This window comes from Corapipo altera, unplaced genomic scaffold (assembly GCF_003945725.1).
Source record: "Corapipo altera isolate COAL_440 unplaced genomic scaffold, ASM394572v1 55, whole genome shotgun sequence".
NCBI lineage: Eukaryota > Metazoa > Chordata > Aves > Passeriformes > Pipridae > Corapipo > Corapipo altera.
This window is the reverse complement of record NW_020884882.1, coordinates 120581-141935: the sequence shown is the minus strand read 5'-3', so window position 1 is coordinate 141935 and position 21355 is coordinate 120581. Positions and strand designations below refer to the sequence as shown.

Below are 21355 nucleotides of genomic sequence, written 5' to 3'. Positions count from 1 at the left end.
GCAAAGCCCCCAGGATTAAGCAGTGACCTTAAACTCTGGCAATTCAGGGAATAAACCCCGGGAAACGCAGTCGCACCGTCTGCCTTTTATATTCCACACGCAGAACGTAATGTCTGAATCCCACAGGTAAAATGTGGGGATCTGGGATGTAACAAACACCAGGCACACGGTGAGCAAAGGCAGAACTGCAATTCCAAACACTTCTGGATACCACATTACCACCTCATCTTCTCTGCTGAGCAACTTCCCCAAGTTTTCCCCAGGGAAAAGAAAAGCAGAGCAATGACCAGGGTAACAGAATGAGCTGATCCACTGCAAGGTCTCTTGGGAAAGTCAGGAACTCCTGCGGGATCTTGTGAACTGGACCCCAGGCAAGGGGAAGAGATCCCATCAAGTACTTGATACCAGATGGGAGAGATCAGCTACGACTGCATTAAGCAAAACCTGCCTTTAATCAAGAAACATCTTTCCTCAGATGACTTTTAAATGTCAGTTTACGATCAAAACCAACAGCCCAAGCTATTATTGCTTCTAGACGGAAATGGTTTTTCCAGCTCCTTCAGGAGTCCAAGCAGGGAATCTGATGGGAACTTTTGTCTCAAACAGGAACAGTCTCAAATCACAGAGGGACCATGAGGATGTAATGCGCAGCCCTCCCGTGCTCCCAGGACAGATTTTACACACACACACACACACACAGAGCCATCCCAGGGAATACTCTTGCAGGGGCTATTTTTAACCAAAACATATTATCCTCCAGCTGTTTAGAGCTGTGTTGCAGTTTTCTGCACACTAAATCTCTGCTAAGGAAAACGTTCTGAGTTCCTCAGGTTAAGAGCCATGGCTGGGAATGCAAAGCAAAATTGGCAAGGCAGAGGCTGCAATAAAAGCAGATGAATTTGCTTCTGACCCACTTAGCAAGAAAACACCCAACCCTGCTCCCAGCTGGAACAACAGCTCACTGCTACTGCTGATTCTGAGCTTGGTGTTCTGTAAGAAGGATGTATATGAAGAGTTGTGCCACCACGAGCCCCTCCATAGGTACAAGCTCCTTCTCAATTTACCAAGGAGGCTCCCTGTGGGCTCTGATTTTGATGATTTGTGTCTAGGGTTTGCTCAGCTAAGGCCACGTTATCACCCACTGAAGTCACAGTTAAGTCACTGAAGGCCTTAATACCAACACTGACATAACCTGGTAATTCAAATACAAATTATCTGTGAATATCATAAAAATTCTAGATATGTAGAATACCAATAAAGACCTGATTAAATTCCAGAAGCATCAAACAATCACCCCCAGTGCCACTGTGCTGCTCCCACTGCCAACGAGCAGGTCAATCCCTGCAGTACCATCCCTTGGGACACCATCCCATGGGACACCATCCCTTGGGACACCATCCCCAGGGGCTCCTGGCCTGAATTCAGAGCCTGTTCTCCAACAAGCTCATTCCCTGGATTTAGCAACAGGCTGATTTTGACTTATCTAACTCAGATAACAGCAAAAGGAACAATTTTACTATCACCATGATCAAGTCCTACAGACACTTAAAAGCAGCAACCACCAAGCTGCCAAATGAAAGTAAGTGCAGCAATTACATTTTTGGAAATTAATTTGTATTTCTTCTTTTACTAAGCCTTGTGTGAGCCCAGATAACTACAGGCCCCTTTGGGAGATCTGATCTTACAATTTATCTGTCCTTGATGCACATTGCTAAAATCTTTGGTGCAAACTTTACCAACAACTCTCATCCTCAAGTCACAAACTATGTTAATTTGTAATTAACTGAACCTCACATGTACAATTATCTTCCTAGAAATGTCATTTCAGTGCCTTTAATGAGTTTTAGCTTAAGACTGGACAAGACATTTGTTAATGCATTTCAGTTCACTCCAATGTTTTATTCTCTGAGGCAGCTGCCACCAACATGAAAATACACCCAGGATTTACACTTTCCTGTATTTTTAAAGCACAGTGGCAAGCCCTAAGCCAATGGATAATTTCTCTGAGAAAATAAACTTTTTTTGGTACCAACAAGCACCTCAGACTTCGATAGAGGAGAAACCAGTGTAACCCACAAATGAGCAATGCTGTGTCTGAACACAAAAGCATCCTGGATTTTGTTTTCCTTCCTCCCCACTCCCTGACTGGGCAAGAGCAGCACTGCAGAAACTGAGGAACGGTCAGGAACTGAAAACAAGGATGACAGAAAAACCCACAGTGCAGGCACAGGAAGATGTAGAAGACAGTCGTGGTTTTGGCAAGGTTTTTGTCTCAAAGTTGCATTTCTTGAGACTTGTTCTGAAGTGAAAATCAACAGGAAAAGTCTGGAATTGTTAGAATACATGAGGGGAGGAGGATCCTGTTGCCCACAGCTGCTGTGAGTTTGTCACCTGCTGAAGCTGCTGTTCTTTGTGTAGAAGATCTTCCTGCACAATGGCAGTGTTTGCATACTTTTCATAGAAAACTGCAAACATTACCAGTGTCATTAAATATTATCCTCAAGGCCTGAAGGGTCTGAACTTTGCCCATAGAAAGCACCACATTACAACAGTCAGAAAAAGACTTCCAGTCTGATGGACTGGAATTACTGAGTCAGAAAGGCAAAAAGCCAACAAAGGGAAAAATTAATGTGCCTTATGTTTGATTAGACCTCACTTCGAGTTTCATTTAAAGGAGATTTTAGGAAGTATCTAAAGAAAGAAACACAGTAATTACAGTTGAAATGTATCAGCCCAGTCAGTAAACCCATACTCTGCCTCCTCAGGGATTTGTTCAGCATCCACCCAACAGAAAACACCAAACAGGAGGGACCCAGATGTTCAGTGTACTCAGCTGATCCCAGTGTTATCAACATAATGTTAATTATGGGCAAACCAAGCTCCCTCCACTGCTTTAAATCTGGCCAAATAAACACACCCCAGTCCATTAAACAACTACCCAATGCTGACATAAACTGACTGTTCAACCGACCAGCTTTGGCTCCCAAGATTTGTTCCTGGATGTGTAAACTGATGCAAATGTAAAATGAATTAATTTCCTCCTGTTTTTAGGAGTTTCAGTAACAAAGGTAACAAAGGTAAAATGCAGACCCATAAAAATATAAAAAAAACCAATGAACACAGAAAGCAAAATAACTTTGAGAGAACTGCTTAGAATTTGCTTCCATGGGATGCACTGATGCACTGATGTTTACCTTACAGGCCAACATGTTTAAATCTTTGTTTCTTTAGCAGATTAATACTGGAAACAAAGGTCTTTTGGAGCTACTGGGTTATTTGTAAGGCTTAAACATTTATGTTATAAAGGAGAAAACACTTTATCCCACCCCACATATTTTTGGGTTGAAAAATACAGTATTTATATGGCATTTCATATTCTTTCTGGTATCTTTCTGAGGAAGGAAATCCTGTATTATCTAAAATATGTATTTGGTACACAGAATATTGATATATTAACCTTGCAACTTCTGCACAGGGATTTTTGCTTTAGAGGTATGCAACGAGTGGGACAAGAATTAGAAGATGCAGGGACTCCTCAATCTGCTGTTTTCCCCTGGCACAGCCTTTGCCTGTGTGTACGTGTTTGATCCACAGTTTTAAGTTCTCTTTGTAATTTTTTTTCTTTTTCTTTTTTTTTTTTTTTTAATGAATTTCACTACAGCAATAGATGAACATTTAGAAAGTGATTTATCCAGAGTTACACCATTATTGCCTACTATATTTGGAGCAGTGCTGTGACTATTCCCTAACTCAGAGCAGTGCAGAGCTGGGATCTCACTCAAAGTCAATATTTGTTTTATTATTTTAGTTTCTATACCTAAGGAAGTTTATCAGCAGCCCAGTTATGGAAGTATCCCAGAACAGCACACTTTGGGAATCAGTGTCCCACTCCTTGCTTGATCTCTCTGTCCATCATAAAAGTTCCTGATAGATCTTCACAGAATCATTAAGGCTGGAAAAGCCCTCTGAGATCATCGAGTCCATTAACCCAGCACTGCCAAATCCATCACTAAACCATGTCCCCGTGTGCCACAAAATGGTGCAATTAGAGGAAGAAATACAACACACCACTGCTGATGTAGAATTCTACAGATAATTTGAATACTCAGGATTCAAGAAAAATATTTCTCATTCCAACTTCCCTCTATACTAAAACATGTGGGACACCAGGAACACTTGATGTCACACAAAATATAACTGTATTTCTCAAACAGTAGCTGGAACTGCCCAAACCCCACTTGAGCAACTTCCCTTTCTGCACTTTAATTTTTACAGTAATTCCACAAGATGCAAATCTGCCTTTCTTGCCTCTCCCCACGCAGAGATCTCTCAGACTTAAAATGGTAAAGGTGTTCAGGAACTAATAATGTTTTAAAGTCCAGCTGAGTGCCACATCAGTTGGATTAACAACACTGATGCTTTGGGGAGGGCTGTGTGTGCTTAAACAATTGTCTCCCACGGGCCCTTCGCCCATGATGAGGTTCAGGTTGAGCAACAGGCACAGAAACACGAGGGAACCTCGAGCCAGCACAGCCCTGCTTGGCCACATCTGTTTTTTCAGGACTAACCCCAAACATCCATGATGGGAACAGGGATTGCTGGAGCATCAGCACCACATGAAGTTCCCAAAACAAAAAAATTGTGCCCAAAACAACATGTTCTAGGGGAAGATGCTCAAGTGGGGTGTCCCAATGGCTCCTGCATGCCCACTTTCCATGGATTTGAGAGGACAAGCTCAGTTTGGTCTGTGCCTGAAAGATGACAATGGTGTAACCCAAGGTCTTGTCTGGAGACAAAGGGTGTGTTTATCTAAATCTCAGGTAAAGTGTAAACCCACAAACACAGAGGTCAACTCCCATCACATCATTATCACCTGCTTGGGAAGTTGGCAGTGCTTTTACTTCTGGATAAGTGAAAGTATCAATTTGAAGCAATGGGATATGTGATAAATTACAGCTATGCAAATAGGCTCTTGTATCTCTTACTGCAGAAGAAAAACCTTGATAAAACCTGTTTTCAAACAATGAAATATGAATTATAGAATTATAAAAAGAAACCTTTTATAAACGTCTCCTTGCACACTATATGTATTTTTAATGTCTGCACTGAAAACTGCCTAAAATGTTTTGCAAGGGCTGGAATTATAACATCTTTGAGCATTCAAAGAATGGCCCACTGAAAGTTCAGAGCAGAAAGGATCATAAAAGTCACCATGAAGTTTCTCATTTTGTGCAATTCAAAGAACTGTAATCAAGAAAATATAATGCACTTTCCCCCTTCAACTAAATTACACCCCTGCATTTGCAGGATGGATTTAGGAAGCTTCACCACTCGTAATTATGGCTCAGAATAAACACAGCTCCCACCTTCCCATCTAAGGAAACATGTTCCCCCAGGAAACCAGCCCTGCTGGGGATCTGAGTGCTGCAAATCACACAAAACTACCGCTGCCTTCGGGCCCAAGGGTCGGGTTGGCAGCAAGGAAAGCACAGTGACCAAGTGGTTTTGTCAACGTGGCAGCGCCAGCACAGCTCACACAGCTCAGACCTGGGCTTTGAAAACGCAGATCACGAGTGGTGCTGATGACACGAGTGTTTTCCTGTCAGTAGAGGGAGGAAGAATCTGGGGGGCAGAGTTGAGGGGCTACAAGTAAGTCTGACAATGGCAAGTGGTGACAAGACAAGGGGGAATGGCTTCCCACTGCCAGAGGGCAGGGTTAGATGGGATATTGGGAAGAAATCCTTCCCTGTGAGGGTGGGGAGGCCCTGGCACAGGTTGCCCAGAGAAGCTGTGGCTGCCCCTGGATCCCTGGAAGTGTCCAAGGCCAGGCTGGACAGGGCTCGGAGCAACCTGGGCTAGTGGAAGGTGTCCCTGCCCATGGCAAGTGTTTGGAACCAGATGATCTTTCAGGTCCCTTCCAACCCAAACCATTCCATGATTCTATAAAGAACTGTCACCCCGGACACCCTGGACAGAGGAAATCTTTGCAAACATTTACCCCAATCTGCCCCCAGGCCCTGGACATGCCCAGTTCCCTCAGGCAGTACGTGCACAGCTGGGCACTCCAACAAAAACCGCTCTGCAGCCACCCAGCTTCAGAGCTCTGCTTTTTATCAGACCAGAGCTGTAACTCAGGAGTTGGTGATCACTTTGCTAAGACTCAGCCTTACATCTGCCTCCTGAAGTTAAGTCAGTGCTCCACACAAGTATCTGAACCCCACTGGAGGCCACTCCCCCCCAAAAACACGGAGCCTGCACAAAGTGCCAGGGAAGTCCCTTTGCTTTGTTCTTTCTTTTCACCTTCCCCCCATCACAGCTTCTCTTTTTTGGCCTCTGCTCTATTTCCATTGCCATTTCTTTTCCTTCTTTCACATTTCCATAACATTATTATTTTTCACGCTTGACTCAGCCATGGCTCTGCATGATTCAGTTTGTCACTATGTTCACAACGTGGCTATTAATTTTCCATATTTTTTGTATTTTCCTCATTGGATCTAGAACAGAAGAGCCAAACCAGCATCACCAAAGCCTGAGTACACATAATACCGTGTCTCTTATAAAGCATTTCCTTTCAGTATCAATCTGTCATATGGTTACCATGTGTTTATCTGCAACTTAATTGCAGCAAACTGGGAATAAATTAAAATACATACTAGAGGTTTCTTTTTTGTGAGGAAAAATAAAATTAAATTAACATGAAACCTCAGAAAGAACAGGAAGGGGTAGATCGTGAATCCTTAGGGAACACAGAAGTTGCAGATGCTTTTTCTTTGCTTTTTGCTTCCTGGGTAAGAGAAAAGTTTTCTCTCTAGTATTTCTCTTTAAAATCGTTGAGGCAAAAGATTTCCACTAGTTTATGAAAGTTTTAAGCTCCCCATTTCTCTAGCTTAAAATTCTAGAGCTTATTTGGCATTTTATTCAACTTTTAAAATGCACTGTCTCAGTACTAAGATGGCTGTAGAGCCACCCCCTGCACAGGTATTGGCACAGCTCCAGTTCCAGGGAATCTGAACTGATTTGGATTTTGTGGGAGAGCAATGACACTGCACCTGGGCATTTATTTTGGTGGAAATTCCCAGTGCACCAGTAGAGCTCAGTAGTTCTGTTCTTCCTCCACAACTTCACGGACATACTACATTTCATTATATTGTCTTTGAACCTCCTGCCCTCCCTCTGCAGTTAAATATAATTAAATACTTCTTGATGATAAACTTTGCATAAAACACTGTGTGGAAATTGGGAGAAATGTCTAATTTAGCAAGAGATACTGAGCAGCCAAGGACAATACAGAGATGAAAAATTATGAAAGGAAAAAAGATGTCATATTGAAGAACAGCATGAAGTATCAACAACTTGGGAAGAAATAATTGGGAGCCAATTTTTTAATAATCTGAAGGAAGTAGACTGCAGGAAAGGCATTTTTAGGACAGAAATTAAGCCAAGTTTGTGTTTTCTTCCATTACAACAGAAGCAAGATAATTAATAGATCATTACATTTTTTTTCAGTACAGAAGATGCTGCAAGAGTCTCTCTAACCCTTTTTGATGTCTTAATAAAAGGGTCCAGAATCACATAAAGCAACTTGGATTTGAAATACCACAGAAAAGCTGATTATTGAGTGTGACCCAACTTGCTTTTGTACAGTTTACATTACGAAGCTCATCCAGACAGCAAAACTTAAACATAACATAAATAAAAGCATCTGAATTTAGTTAATGACTTGGCTCTGAAGCTGGGTTAGTTTTTTCCCAAGTAGCCAGATTAATTTAAAAAATAAATCATAGGACACAATGAAGACCATCTAGTTCATCTAAATTAGCTCAAGGTTAGACATTTACTTTTTTCAAAATTGTGATTAAAAAGGCTTTTAGACAAGATACTCAGCTTATGCTGATAATTCACTGCTGTGGTTATTTCATCTTGACTGGGGAGAAGGGCACAGTTAAGGACAGAAGTCAGTGAACTATTGTTACTCAACAAAACTCCATTAATTTATACAATTAGAAGAAGCAGTTGCCCACTGGTCCAGTAACTGGAGATCTGTTATCCCTAGAAAGGTACCTGACTAATAAAGTTTGGTTATTATAACTTATTTATTAACACTGCCAATTGATAATAGATCAGGTATAGGAACAGTGTTTGAAGTCCTGTTCAAATCAAGTTTAGAGAGCTGCCTTTCTCAGTGTCTGAAGAGTTATTTGCTTCTGGATGGGCAAAATTGATCTTACCTGGTAAAGACATGTATCCATAGACCCACCTGGAACATCTAAAATACCCATTTTCATTTCTCACCAGGAGACAAATAGTTTGAAAGGTCACTCTCTTGTCACTTAGAGCAAACTGTCCAGGAGCAGAGAGGGGTTTGGGCAATTAGTATCTCTCAAATCTGCTTAGACCACCACCTTGACCTCATGAGAAAGTTGTAGCTGTACCATAACCTTCACTGAACACCAGTGACAAACCTGTGTTTGCACAAAAGCAAATAAAAGCCTCCTATGTGTGACTTGCACTCAAAAATAAGGACATGCTCCTTCTTGTAGTTGCACCCAGATTTGATATCAGTGGATTAAAGGCACAATTCCTACTGCATGTAATATAATAATATCCATTTATCCAGCCTCCATAAAGACCAGATTTTCCTTAAACATACACAGATATGTGTGTAAAATACGTCCTCATATAAATCAGCATGCACTTTCCCAAGTACCATTGTAGCATTGTTAATATTCTTCCTGAATATCAGAAAAAGGTTTAACATCTCCATTAGGTAAAAAGTGAAGTTTTCTACAGAAAACATGTCCTGTAGGTACATTGAAATCTTTTCCACAAGACATCCTTTTTAATGGTTCTGCAAAGCACTACATTTTGGACAGACTTCACAGAAATTTGCCACCCAGTGGCTTTCATTTGTCTGGTTATTTACAATTATCAGCTGCTTACGTGAAAATAAATATTGACATGAAATGCTAAAGTGCCTGTTGCTTTCAACAAGGGCAGGAACTGGTGGAGTTGAAAAGCCCCTGAAAGCTTTAAACCCACTGAATTCCTTCCATGCAATCCCCAAATACGGTTCTTCACCTCTGGCTGTCAAAAGCATGACCTTTCAGTTCTCCAAACACATTCTCAGCACAAACAAGAGGGACACAGGAAATATTCTTGAGAAGACCCAAACATCTACAAGAAGAGATTTATCAATTGAAAATTATTGTATGTCCAAGGGTGTGAAATTGTCACTCCACTTAAAAACGACAGGTTTGTAAAAATGGTCAACTCTCCTCAAACTTTGATTTACTCAGTGACTTCAGGAAGAAAGCAGCAACCCCCCAAAACACCAAAAGAGAAGCAAAAATAAGGAATACTGAAAACCTGTAACTATTCAGAGTGCAAATCTACACTATACCTTAGAACAAATCTCTCACAACAAGCACGATTTTGACTCAAATATCTGTGTACTGCCAAGGACAAAGGAATTTAGGGCAGTGATGAGAATTCTTTAGTGTTTCCAGCAGGACAAATCACAGGCAGCTGCCAGGCAACAACATATTCTTACGCTCCACCTTATTTGGGTTGCACTGCCCAGGAATGTTCTGTGATGTGTGTGGATAAATATTTGTTTTATTGCTAGGTACTGACACAACACAAAAAGCACTGATAACACTTATAGTAGCTGCCAGTGCAACTCATTCACTCTCAGTGCAAACCTGGGGCATTTCGTCATTTGAATTTAAATTGCTGGCCTTGCAGAAACACTTCAAAACTGTTGGTAACAATATGTTTTGTTCTGGTAAGAGTCCAGCTGAAAGGAAATCAGTTAATATAAAAAGCTTCTCTTTTTTTCTTAGCCAGTTTTTTCAAGTTTAGGTGTTTTTAAAGCCCTGAGGAAGCGCCACAAACATTCCTGCACATAAACCCGGTGTATGTTTGATGTTTTCATTTTAACAGCTGTGCACTAACAAGAGGTTAGTCCTGTAGGATAATGGACCAGGTGGGTCCTGGAGCACCAGCCTTTCCCAGACTGTGCTCTTACCCAGCTGGATTTGAGGAAGCACAAGGAGCCCTCAAGCCCTGATCCCAAATTCCTCCACAAACCCTCCTCACAGCTCCCGACTGTTTTCCACACAAACCCATGGCAAGGTGCCCCCGTCTGGCCGGAGCTCCTGCGACTCCCGACGGGATGATCGTGGATTGCAGATTGTGGAATGACCTCAGGGCTGCTGGAATTCTGTGTGCTCTGTAATACTAAGCAGAGCTGCACTCAAATATCAGTGAGCTGCTCAGTGATCCCGCAGGGGGATTATTAGTGGGTCATTAGTGAGGGGAGTTTGGGAAGGGACACCTGATGGCAGAGGTATTTCCCTTTTTTCTGTGGAATCAGCAGCTCTGGAAAGGGGCACGTCCTGCCTTCCAGGCTCTGACCTGATGGCCTGACAGATGAACTAATTGCATAAGTATATGATTGATTATTCATTCTATTAATAAATGCCAGAGACTATTTGGGTAATGAACATCTTATGTTTCCACACAAAGTATGAGCAATAATTAATAAGATTTTTTTTTATCATACCCTTTCAATATAAGCAACATTGCAGACATTTCCAGCATTCTAATTCAAGCAGCAATTACTGAATCTATAATTATTTGAGTATCTTAATGAAACAAACAACCAAGTTGTATGAGAAGAACCAAAAATCCAATGTTTGATTTTATTGTATTCTCTTACATGGAGAAAAAGGAGGAGAGAAGCAACAATAACAAAACAGAGAAAGAAAGAGAAAAGATTTAAAAAAAAGGGAAAAAGGGGCAAGTTCAAGGGAGCAAAGATTAAGATCAAAATATCTGATACTAAAGGACAAAGGAGTAAAAACAGTTCAAGAAAAAGGAAATTAAAGCAACAGACAAAAGGAAGAGTTTCATTACTAGAATTTAAACATGCAGTTATCCCCAGCTCATATAAAAAGACAAGGATGTCTTTTTATGCCCTCAAGCTCCATTTCCAAACCCAAGCCGAGTCTCACAGCAGGAGCTGTAAGGTACACACAGATAATCCCATGGAAAAACTTGACAAGAAAGGCAAACACTATATTGTTATTTAAAATGTAGTTCTGGATTACTTCAATGTTCATTTTTTCCGCTGTAAAAAGACCTCTGGATGACTCTTCCCAAACACACTGCAAATCACATTTGAGGCCTCCAGGATATTTCTCACCTTTGGCTTTTTCTATTTCCCCCCTCTCTGTTTTGGAATCAGCTCTTGCACTTCTTGCAGCTGCCCCTGCCAGTGCAGAAGTAGCACTGTCTAGACTATGAACATATTTGTGACTCTTAAAAATTATTCCAGTTATAGCTCTACAGCTCCTAGACCTCCAAAATCCCATTTCTCATTTCCAGCATATCCCACTGCCCTGGGATTCAGAATTACTAATTCAGAATTACTGTCTAACAGTTCAATTCTTATTAACACATAGGATCCTTCCTGCTAATTTCCATGAGACAAAAATATCATAATATTCAGTTACCGAAGTACTCGTTGTGAACACAAAATAAAATGTCCCAACTCTCTGAAACAAAATTGGTTTATTCACCCTTGTACAACTCACATTGTGTAACAGAAGTAAAGGCCAGAAACAAAGAAAAAGTAGCAAATAAATCATAGAATAATAGAATATCCTGAGTTGGAAGGGACCCAGAAAGATCACTGTGTCCAACTCCTAAAGAATTAGATATCAAAGCCTGTTCTAAAATATAGTAATATTATATTTTAGACTAGTATGATTTTAATTTATGACACCATTCAAAGAGCTGGTAAATTGATGGTTCTTCTTTTTAATACTTACTAATTAAAAAATACCTTGTACTCCCTTGCAAGTTGTTGGACTGTTTTATGGCAAAGCTGTGAGTTAGTTTTAGCAAGCTCAATCTTTTAAAAATTCACTCGTAAAAGGAAAAAAGGCAATTGAAGCATTCCTGATACTTAAGCACTTAAAACTCAAGTTACCTCACAACTGATGTGCTTGTAAATGGATTATGAACAGAGCAGAAGAGGCAAAATGTTTCAAAATAGAAAATGAGCAACTGATAAAGAGGAAATCAGTCAAACACACTCAGAGTTGCTGCAAACACACTCCAACCTGCCAGTGAAATAATAAATCAATGTTACTGTACACAAACATCATGTCCTCAAATATGGTCCATCTCGTCTCAGACTCATTACTCCACTTTCTATATCCCAGCATTTCCCAACCTGACAAACAGGGAACTCCAGCATTACTGTCACACCTTTCACTGTGACTCCTGCAGGAGTGGGACATTTCCTAAGGCTTCCCAAAGCACTTGAGCACTGACACTGGTGAAAGGGAAATACTCAGAGGTCAAAAACTCTACTCAACTTCCCCACAGAGCTGCTCTCCAGGCAGCAGTGCCAAAGGCTGGAACACCTTTCTGAGGAAGAAGCTCTGGCAGGAGCAGCCCCGTGAGGGCTGGGCTGGGCTGAGCCACCGCTGAGCCACGGAGAGATTTTGGGTGAGACATTAATAGAAAACTTGGATGTCCTTCCTACTGCAATTAAACAGTATCTCAGTCCTGTAGTGGTTGATTTTTACCCAGATTGTCATTTTCCAAAAGAAATAAGTTGGTTTCAAAACAAAAAGCCCCGGGTTGTGTAAGCATTTACACCGGGGACAGTGCAAGACCAAGGCTGGGCTTGGAGACACAACAGGAATTACCAGTTCCAAGGGAACCCCTCTCACTCTCCCCAGCCCCAAACTTCTCATCATCATCTTGTATCATGAAAACAAAACTCAGTGTTTCAGAAATAACTCATTTTTCAGTAATTTGATGAGCCCTCCAGTCAGCGAAGGGAACACACAGGGTTTAATGTGAAGAACAGATAGAAATCATCATAAAAATGTAAATTGGCAAAGTCGCTCTGAGAGAAGCCCAAACAACGCCAATGTTCTTCTTCAACAAGACATGTTTATACACCACACACAGAGTCATCCAGAATAACAGAAACTACTGAAACAGAGGAGTTTTTTTATTTTTAACATTTCCCTCATGAAGATGACACGGGGGGAACTGCACTGGAGTATCAGGAAATACAAAACTCCTTTGGCCACAAATGCTGGTCAGATCGTAAAAAAAATTATAATTAATCACTTCATGGGGTGTTTTCAACTTGTACTCAATCCTGAATTTTGTGCACTGCGGCATTATAAATATCTAGAAATGTGATAACCACAAAAATAGCAGTATGGTATTAAAAGATACATTTAAAAATCAGATTTGTCTACAAACACACACACACACATGTCTTCTGCCATTTCCCCCCTCCACATTCTCACTGGGAGCTGCAGAATTGCTGTACAAGTAATTTTTGCCACTGTCCACTAATTCACCCAAACAAACCATTTGATGCTACTGTTTGTAATGGGAAAAACATGAATCAACAGGCAAAGACAACTAATTTTTAGATTTAAAAGGAAACCACAAGCAAACTTTGTTATCCTCCTCAAAGCTTCTTCTTGCTCTGGCTGCCAACTAATCCTTCTTTTTGACTAAAATACTTCAAAATATTTGTGTCCTCAGTCTACATCTCCTTCCTGAGACAGTCTCTCAGTGGAGAGGCATCCTGCTATTAATTCCTACTCAGTATTAAAACGGGAAAACATCTGAGGCACCAAACAACTGATATGAGCAGAAAGCCACAGGAACCCAACCACGTGTCCCCGCTGACATCTCAAACCAAGAGTTTTATCTGTAAGACCAACTATTCATTTTCTCACATCACTGCTGATACAATCTAAGGTGGCAACATTATCAATTATCAGTTTATAGAAAGGTGCATCCCCTTTTTAGAGAAGTTTAGAGTGTTCTATACCGACACTTTTTTGGCCACTTTGTCTAGAAATGGAAAGTGCGACCAAGTAAAGGGAGAACAAATGAAAAAGGGCAAACAAATAGGGAAAGATCATTAGAATAATTACCTATTCTTATTTTTAGTGAATTCTAAACAATCTGTTTTCAGTATTTACACACAGATAAAGTGTTATAATTTTTCTATATTTAAATTTCTATGTTTAAAATACAGATTTTCTATATGTTCATTATAGCCCAGTCTTTACTTAAGAGAACCACTGTCCCTGTGGTCTGGGATGATGTACTTGCCTATGGAAAAAATGGAATATAAGAAACAATGTCAAGACATGAATGAAAACTCACAGGAGGCTTATGGCACTCTGTTAGAAACTTAACAACTGGTTAGGTTGCTTTGGCCTTCAAAATTTGAAAGATTCTGAATTTTTCGTAGTTTTTACACGTGAAAACTATTTTTATGATAGAATTCCACAGGGAAAACCTCTTAGAGGGTATTTCTGAGCAATAAGAAATTTATCAGGATGAAACCAGTAATGTGGTGGGGTTTTTTTCTCTGACAATCTCAGAACAATGTCTTTGATAAAGATTTATATACCCATAATTCAATGGGCATTTACCAAAATAAAGATCCAAGTCTATAATCTTACAGAGATTCAAAAAGTATTTGTATAAAGAGTCTTTGTTTCATACAAAAGTCTGGTACAGAAGAAATCAGAGATAATATTTTGAGAACTATGGTAAGGACAAAAAAAAATAAAAATCCAATGACTCCATCTTTTGTATTTCTGCTGCAAAATATGATTATCTGACAAAAAAGTTAGAAACCTCAAAATTGTTGATGGGCAACAATGCCCAACAGAGCCACATGAGAAAGCCCAACCCCCAAACCAAGCTCACTGTGCTATCTGGGACACACAGAAGTCGTGCTCAGTTGTTAATATTTTGGAAAAATACGAGTCAGCAAATACCTGCAATAGAACTGCCCAAAATACAGGGAAGTGTCACCATTTGAACTCCCCAAAAAAGAAGTTATTCTATTTGAAAGGAAAGACAGAAGGACAGGGGAAATCTTATATGTTTACATAATTATAATTGCCAGGGTTTTAAAGCTGTGTTTATTCAAGGTAGGTGGGCAAGTTGCTTTGGAACATCACAGGGAACAGGCTTTAGGCAATGATATAATAAAAATTCGACTGAATTTCCTCACTCTGTACATAGTTATAGGCAATATGTGAAACACTCTGGCCTCAAATTTCAGGCAGCTCTGAAGAAAGCCTTTACAAATTCCTTCCATCTGTCTATTCATTGGCATTTTACACAAAACACAAGAAAAACCCACCACAAACTAAACACGGGAGTGAATGGAAACCTAACCAAGAGGCACCAAGTTGGGGAAATAATTAATGCCCTCAGAAAGTTAATACTAATGAATCAACTTGAGTAACAAACCAATCAGGATGAACAAGGAACTAATATTTTAGATATCCCGTTCACTGCAGTGAAGAACTGAAATTGGGATGCAGATACTGTGGAAAATGAAGCTTTTTTAGGTAAATAGATCCCAGCTACACACACCTCATATTGCAATTTTAGGTTTATTCCCACCTAATGAAGCACCCAATGCTTTTTGCAATGTATTGTTAACATTCTTAAATACGTGAGGAAAACCTGTGTTTAAATTTCTTCAGGTTTACCAGCAACATTTTCTCTTTTCCTATACTTTTTTTTTTCCTTAAGGATATCCGTGACCACTGATTACAACCAGGAATGCAGTAACTGCTACAGGTTTCAGAAATGCCAATCCCAAATTCCACATCTCATGTTTGGTGCCGACTCTACCGGTTATAAAATTTTTCCTGCTGCTGCTATTTTTTTCCAACTATAAACTTCTGGGTTTGATTAAAACAAAAAACAAAACCAAATGAGTAATTTCAAAGTTTAGGATTCCAGCTTTGTCTCTGATCAAAACCAGCCAGCAACTGCAAAGATTCATCATGACAACTAAGAGTAAAGCAATTTAAAAAAAAAATCATTCCATTCTTTTATTTCATTGAAAGGTTAAAAAAGAATTGCTTGTAATTTTCAGTGTTGTCTCTTTTCCTTCCAATTCCTGAACAAAACAGAAATAGCTTTACATTCCTGAATGTGGGTGTGGTTTTTGACTCACAAAGATAATATTTTCATCAGTGCTTTGGGAATAAATTAAATAATAGATCCAACTTCAACACAGCCCTTCTGTAAATAACAGAGAGAAACAGGAGGCGTAAGAAAATGTGCATTAATGATAACATGGGAGAAAGCTATTAAAAACAAGGATGACTGTGGAACATTTAAAGCTATAGAATGTACTCTTGGTGCTGGGTGAGACATGGAAACAGGGGATAAAATGCAGAAGTTTGGTGTTCCCCCTGGATAAGGAAATTGATATAATTCATGCATACAAAGGTATAACAGCTCTGCATTTGTGTGGCTACTGCTCACCTCTGGCACCATGAGGAAGAGACCACAAAGGGTTTCAGAACACTGGAGATAACAAAAGGAAAACCCTGTATATGCAGGTGGCCCTCCCTCACCTGTTGTACCACCCACCAGACGGCAACAGAAACAGGCAGAATATTCCAGAATTAAAAAGGGAGGAGGGGTAGTATCAGTTTTCCTTTGATGCTCCAAGGAAAAATGACAGGGCAACAATACCATAATTACTAAATAAAGGTAAAAAGTCTGCAAAACTAGGTCAACAGGGAAGCTACAAACCTTGGCAGGCTGCATATTTTGAAATGGCTGAGAAAAGAACTTGTGAGGGGAAAAGAGGAGCAGAAGGAATAAAGGAATATAACAAGGGAAAGCAAGTAATGCGATCTGAGGAGCCGAGAGAAGTTGGGGAAACTCTGTCCTTGATGTTTTTTGAAACCAGGAGAAAAAAACCCTGAGTTCAGCCTTCACCTGCTCTGGGCAGCAGGTTGGACTCGATGACCCCTGAGAACACTCTGTGGGAGCTCAGGAGGACATTTGGGCAGTGCTGGGAGTTACCGGGGGGACTGAAGGAAATGTGTTCTTTCCTCCACTCTGCTCAGCCAGGTTATCCCTGGCACTGAATTGGCTCAGTGAAGGCTGTTCCTGCTCCAGTTTAGTTTGGCCACCATGCAGATAAAAGATTCCATTTTTAAAAGGTCTGATGTACAGCTGAGGTTTCCTGGTCTCTGTATGCCGCGATCATAAACAGTTACTTCAACTCTTCTTTCTATACTCTGGACTCTTCAACTCCATACTTTCTATACTTCCTAAGCTGGCTTAAGAATTTTTATTTTTAAGATGTCCTCCTATTCCTTCAGCCTTCTCGCTTTCTTCCATGACTAAGGTATTACACTTCAGGCACTTTGAAGACATTTAAGAAACAGATGTTATTCCTCCTCTGTTTCAGGATGCTCCCTGTATTTAAGTGGCCTTTCAGACGGAATTTGAAAATCCATGAGCCCTTCTCAGCATCACAGATTCTGTTATATTAACTTGTACATTAATTTTACCCTCTCTGAGGTTTAGAACAGACACACAGTAGTGAATGTTTTTCCTCCCACCATCAGCTCCCACAGAAAGAAGTAAAATTGATAAAAGGGAAAATAACAATAGTCCTATTGCACACTGACTAATACCTCTTGCTGTGAAAGGAAAAGAGGCTACTGATGCCCTCAGGAAATTCAGAAAAATTACCATTTGCTGTTGTGGAGTAGAAAGCTACATTTAGGGGAGGAAGAAGCAGCAGTGGTCACTCTCATTTTGGAAGCAATTCCGTAAGATCACAAAATATTATTTGCTAGTTGACAAATATTCTTCTACTTCCTCCTAGTACAGGGGTAGATATCACAAGAAAACAAGTTTTATCTAATATTGCTGCCTCAGGAAATGGCTGCAAACATACAGATGTAGAGGAGAGCAATACATCATTGATGCTGGATGTAGTTCTAAAACTCTGTGGGAATCAGTTGAATATATATATATATAAATACATATACACACATCATCTAAAGTCTGTGTTTCAATCCATTCTGTGCCAAGAGCACCAATACTTAAGAAATCCAACTTTTTGGGACAAAGGGCTATAGTTTCACTACCCCCTGAGGGGAACAAGTTCTGTTGGTATCCCAGAAGGAAGTGTCCTGTTGTTGCTCCATATTGCCCTGACTAGGCTGCTAACACTATGGACATAAGGAATATTCATATGGTATGTGTTTAAAAAGCACACTTGCTCTTATACACCCCCCCCCCCCCAGTATAGTTTTTAAAAGATTCTAATTCTTTATTTCTACTTAATGTGGCGACAGATCAGAAAACTCCAGCAGGAACAGTGAACAGATTACAATTACTAACAATACCTAGAATTAAAAAAAACATAACTTTATACCAGCGTGGGGTCCAGGAGTGTTGCTGCCTGAACTCATGGGATCCACAGAAGTGAGATTTAGATCCGTGTCTGAAAAGCAGGTCTTTTGAGGAAGAGATAGAAAACAAATTTATTCCAACTGTATTGAATTGCTCGAAACCCCTTTGCCACTACTGGTTGTCATCTAATAGGCCCAGTGAGAGATGTTATGAGAAGCTGTTGTAACCACTATAAACAAGCCTGATGCCAACCCAAATTCTAATCCCTCTTTTTGACGGAAGAAGATTCCCTTGAACAATTTCCACAATTTCAGCAAAGCAAGAGGGAAAGCCTTGTCCCTTTACAAATAACAAGCTTTAAGGAAAAGAGATCAGCCTATATTTTAAGAAGAATCCATGCCAGAGGCTCCAGGTTCTCACATCCATTTCTCACATCCTATGGCTCTTGCTCAAAACACGAAGCAACAGTGGCAGTTTGTCCTAAGACATAAAGTAATAAAAAGTTACTCTAATTATTAGTCACTGTTTACTCTGTGTCTCTTCTTCCCTCAAAGGAGACCATTCCACATTAAGGCACCTTAACAGACTGTAACATTCCCATTGCACAACTCACTCCAGTGCCTGGCCATGCATGTGGGATAGACAGGCATAAAGTACACGCACATGAAGCAGATATTGGCACCTGGCTCTGCTCTCAGAGTCAACTATTCCCATAAACACAAGCAAGGATTAGATCCCTGAGGATACAGCAGTGTTTTTCACTCAAACAGAAACTGCCTGAACTGCCTATGTCCAAAATCATTTGCAAGGACATCCCGGTCTGAAGGTTTAGCAGAATATACAGTGTTTTTTCTTTAGTTATTATGACAGGCAAGTTTGTGTGGAAGATTTTAATGTAAATAACGGTATTAAAACAATATTTAACAAAATTAAAACTAATATCTAATTATTGAAATGTAGCAGATGATATCCATTCTCAGACAACAGTTTTCCAAACTAAAAATCCCAAACCCTCCCGATACCACATAACAATGGGTTGGTCTTTAACAGCTCATACAATTTTCAAGTATCACTGCTCATTGTAGGAAGGTGTAATGCAATTTTCATGAAGAGGGAACTGTGTCTTTGCAGATCCCTCCAACTGCCTTTATTTCTTCCTTAATAAAAGTGGAGCAAAAGATAAGCAAGGGCCTCCCAGGCATATTCTGCTTCATACTAATGGCAGGCTCTACCAAGATCACAAAGCCACACTGGTTCCAGGTAATTAGAGGGATGAAGGAGAACAGATGATATTATTTATTTGTTCAGCACAAGAGGCTTTTGTTTAGATATTTTAAATGGCACCAGATACAATATCGGAGAAACTTCATTTTGGTCTGCATGTTAAGGAGAAAGGTGGCTTAAAGGCAGCCAAAAGGAAGGCTAAACATGGATACCACCAGAACTATGATGCTTCCAGGACTCTCACTGATTCATAGAATCATGGAATGGTTTGGGTTGGAAGGGACCTGAAAGATCACCTCCTTGCAACCTCCTGCCATGGGCAGGACAACTTCCACTAGCCCAGGTCTCTCCAAGCCCCGTCCAACCTGGCCTTCAACATTTCCAGGGATGGGGTATCCACAACTTCTCTGGGCAATCTGTGCCAGGGCCTCCCCACCCTCACAGGGAAGAATTTCCTCCTAATATCTAATCTAAGTCTGCCCTCCTCAGCTTAAGGTCATTCCCCCTTCTTGTCCTGTCACGCCAGACCCTTGTCCAAAGTCCCTCTCCAGCTCTCTCAGAGTCCCTTTAGGCACTGGAAGGGGCTTTAAGGTCTCCTCAAGGCCTTCCCTTCTCCAGGCTGAACAGCCCCAACTCTCTCAACCTGTCTTCATAAGAGAGGTATAGAATCAGTAACACCTTCAGAGATCCTTCAGTCTGCTTAGAGGATTTAGGGTTTTCACTGTATGATCTAGCAGAGACAAGACTGTGTCCCACTCAGCTCTGGAAAGCTGCTGAAAGACACTGACCTTTCAAAAATTACAGAGATGACATAAGCTAAGAAATCCAGCTTCAAGGATCTACTAGAATTCATGGTCAGAGATGCCACATCCAAAGCAGATGCACTGAACCAGAGCTTCACATGCACAAAGGCATCAGAAGCATAAGAAGCTGCATTTAAATATACACTGAAGTGAATGCCACCACTTTTATCTCTAATAAATACACCATCATTTAACAACATAAAGTCTTTCACCTGACATGCACAACCCTGACAAGATGATCTAATTTGCTGCTCTTTTCCACACTTGTTTTCAAAGAACTGTTCAACTCTCCCTTTACAGCCCAATGCTTTCAGCACAGGTCCTGAGCCGTGCCCTCATTTCAGATGCCATCTCCATTTGTTAAGTGTGATTGTCTCCATTCCTTTTAAACAGCTCCAGATAAACTACAAAAGTTTAATATTCCTTCTTCTGCCTTTGCACAGCAGAGCTCAGTAGGAAGTGAATGACTATTTTAAGAGACAATGTGTTTTCCCAGTATCTTTCCACCACATACTGCCAACAATTATGGTCAACTCAATGGTTATACCAGTCCATGACTATCTGTCTAAATATTCCTCAGAGTGTGAGTTCAACCAAACGACAAATTTTTAATGTCAGAAGAGCTCAGACAACTCTGCCTCCCAGGTAAATTTGTCATTTCTGAAGCTCAGCAGACCCACCATCCCACTCATCCCACCCGGACACCGCAGACGCGATATCTGGGGATGCAGGAGAAGGCTCTGCTGGCACAACAAGGACTTTTGGTAACGTACCATTATTCCCTCCCTTCCCTCACGCTCACTTCTCCTACTTGGATTCCTAACTTCACTGCAGCTCTGCAGAGCTGTGCTTCAGGATCATGTTTCAGGATGTAATTAGCCTTACAAAGGAAAAAAAAATGAAGGGAAAGTGCTTCGGTTGTTTTATTTTCCATCCATAAGCTACAACTTACGGTGAAATCATTGCTGTAAGTGGACAAAAGAAGCATTTTCCAGGCTAAAACTTCAACAGAAAGGTTTGCTGCCTATAGATTACAGGCTTGAAGGGCAGGAGTGGATTAAGAAAATATGAATTGAAGA

The 21355-nt window shown here is 40.5% G+C and overlaps 1 protein-coding gene across 4 annotated transcripts in view; it reads right to left on the bottom strand.

The window, feature by feature from the left end:
• The window catches only part of CENPP (centromere protein P), a 129226-nt gene that overhangs the window by 4511 nt on the left and 103360 nt on the right, over positions 1-21355 (bottom strand). The gene's annotated exons all lie outside the window — the stretch shown is intronic.